Source organism: Marmota marmota, unplaced genomic scaffold (genome assembly GCF_001458135.2).
Source record: "Marmota marmota marmota unplaced genomic scaffold, marMar, whole genome shotgun sequence".
Lineage (NCBI taxonomy): Eukaryota > Metazoa > Chordata > Mammalia > Rodentia > Sciuridae > Marmota > Marmota marmota.
In genome coordinates, this window is record NW_025999982.1 from 26,975,346 (window position 1) to 26,978,461 (window position 3,116).

At 31.6% G+C, this 3,116-nt stretch overlaps 1 protein-coding gene across 1 annotated transcript in view; it reads right to left on the bottom strand.

Moving 5' to 3' along the window:
* Nucleotides 1-3,116, bottom strand: part of Eys (eyes shut homolog) — a 1,560,564-nt gene that overhangs the window by 474,392 nt on the left and 1,083,056 nt on the right.

Below are 3,116 nucleotides of genomic sequence, written 5' to 3' on the forward strand. Positions count from 1 at the left end.
ATATATATACACGCGCGCGCTCATGCGCGTTATATGTTTTATCTCAACAGAGTTGAGTTCAATTTCTCCATCCTATTGCACAGCCTTGAAAAAAGTCTCCTCTGCAGTTTATCTCTGGTGAAATTTTTCTTTGATAATTTTCTCCTTTGCACATATAGTTATATTTCATTCCCTATTGTGTTCCACAGAAGTAGCACAACTCATCTGCTTTAAATGTTCCAGATGTATTTATTTTATCTGTTTTAGTTGCCTATTGAAGAGAACTGTGAATTTTTCCAATGGTAGTTTTCTCTGATTTTCCCCCTTAAGTAATAGGAACCCTTATGTTTACTAGCACATTTAGCTTTCCGTAGTACATACATTATTTCTTGGCCCCTCCTGTTAAGTATTGAAAAATGACTAAGTTCTGGATAATGAGATATAAGAAATAACATGAAAAAATTCTAGAAGGTGTCTTTAATGAAGGGTAAATTCTATTCTTTATCTGGAACACAGAAAGAGCTATTGGAGTTCAACTAGCCTTATAAACGCAGGGAGGATGGCAGAATGTCATGTTAGGATTCTGGACCCTTGATGACCATCACATTGCCATACCAGCAAAGAGTACAGCTTATATAGACATATGAAACAGCTTTGCTTTAGCCACATAGTTTTTTTTGTTTTTATGTCATCCACAAGTCAATTTAATTCTAACTACTTTCTAGTTTTTCAGACTTATTATGGTGTATTTCTTATTCTTCTTTGATAACTACAATGGGATTTTAATAATAATCTAGAAATAACAACAGTTTTTTTGACACAGATTTTACATTCTGTTTGTGATATTATTTCCTAGTAATTTTATGCTTTTTTGTTCTATAGTCAAGTAGGTCCTTTTATATAATATCTTTTAATTAGTAACCATACATACATAATTATTACTTTATTGTTATATCACCATTGAATTATTATTATTATTGTTAATTCTGATAGATTTCAAGTTAATATATTTAATATAAGACAGACACTTTAACAACTTTAATTTGTATTTTACTATCAGTATCTCTTATTTATGGTTTTGTATTGACTAGAATTAATTTTTGTGATAATGGTGAATGGTATTGGAAACAAACTTTTTCTTCTTATTATTACTGATTATGATATTTTCTGTTCACTTAAATGATCTTAATGCCAGGCGCAGTGGCACACACCTGTAATCCCAACAGTTTGGGAGGCTGAGATAAGAGGATCACGAGTTCAAAGCTAACCTCCACCAAAAAAAAAAAAAAAAGGCATTAAGCAATTCAGTGAGGCCCTGTCTCTAAATAAAATACAAAATAGGCTGGGGATGTGGCTCAGTGGTCGAGAGTGCCCTGAGTTAAATCCCCAGTACCCTCCCCCATAAAAAAAGGATCTTAATCATTAAGCATTCTTCCATTTCTGCTTTACCAGAATCTTAATTAAAAGGGCATTAGTAATACAATCTATATTGTTTGGGCATCTATTGATATGATCCCACCTATTATAGTTTTCTTACTTAGCCTTCTCTTGGTATATATATTAGCATAATCTTGATTACTGTATAAATCTCATTTAAGTGAGATAAAATTTTAAATGTCATTCTGAGTAAAGTTTTCTATCACTTTACTTGAGATATCTGCATGTATTTCAAAAGAGATTTTGTAATATACTATTTTATTAATATAAGTAATTTTACTACTTTCCACCATCCCAACCTAGCACACAAATACATACATACACACAGGGTTCATTTCATTTCTTAGTAAACATGATCCGAACTAAGGAATCCTAAACATTATTCAATTATTTTTATATTCTGTGATTATTTTTGTCATTTTCACCCACTTTTATAATAACACTCATAATATATTTTATGTTTAAATGGTTCAACATTAGCACTATGCCTTTGAAGTCACAAGTTTCTTGTTGATAGTCAATGGCATACATTATCTAGTTTATTGGGTAGCATGCTTTATAAAACTATATATGTTTCATTAATACATGAATCAAAATTTGCCAGACATTTTAACACATTTTTCTTTCTTTATCTTTTTCCCATTTGTTTTGCTGCCTTTTCATTTGGAGAAAACAATTCTAAGGCATCTAGTATTTTTGTTATATTGAAAGTAACCTCTTTTTGTGTTGTGTTTCCTGCCTGAGTTCTCATGACAATCTAAAACTTATGTTTTCAATACAGTAATTTTGCCAAGACTTATCTATCATGGCTCTCTTCATCCGCTTTGCAAAAGTCTGGCAGTTCCTTTGATCTGCTTAAACAAATTCTCTTTTTTAACTGACTGAGAGTTTTATCTTTAATATATTGATTTTTTAGAAAAATGGAGCAACATTATTATATTAGTGCTAAATATATGAGTTTTGCAGTCTGACCATCTTGTTTTAAATTACAGCTTGACTGTTCACAAGTTCTACGACCCAGGAAAGCTTTCATAACCCTGGTGCTTCAGTTTTCTAAGTATAAGGTGAGTCAGTGTAGACATCACGGATTTATTGTTAACATGGAAAGCAGTCTCAACTATTTAAAAAACCTGGCCCAGGTGAGGGTAATGCCTTTCCAAATGTTAATTGTTTTAATCATGTCATTTCCATCTCTCCTTTTTCCCCCCTCTTCTTTCTGGGTATCTTCTTGAAATTTTTTTTTTTTTTATCTTTGAAAATTTATTTATTTATAGACATTTTGGAGCCATGTAGATCAACAGACAATGAGTTCTTTTAGACATAACACACTGTGTTTATCTTGAGGTACACACTGGGCCCACTGGAAAATGATACAACTGTTAACTTATAGTTAACAACCTCAGTTTTCCAAGCCAAGAAACTGTAAAGACAGTTACAAAATTCTCTGCAAACAATACAACATCTCCATTTAAGTTGAAGAAAATTCCCCAAATTCTTCTTTTTTTTTATTTTTTAATTTTTTATTGTTGGCTGTTCAAAACATTACATAGTTCTTGATATATCATATTTCACACTTTGATTCAAGTGGGTTATGAGCTCCCATTTTTACCCCATATACAGATTGCAGAATCACATCAGTTACACATCCATTGATTTACATATTGCCATACTAGTGTCTGTTGTGTTCTGCTGCCTTTCCT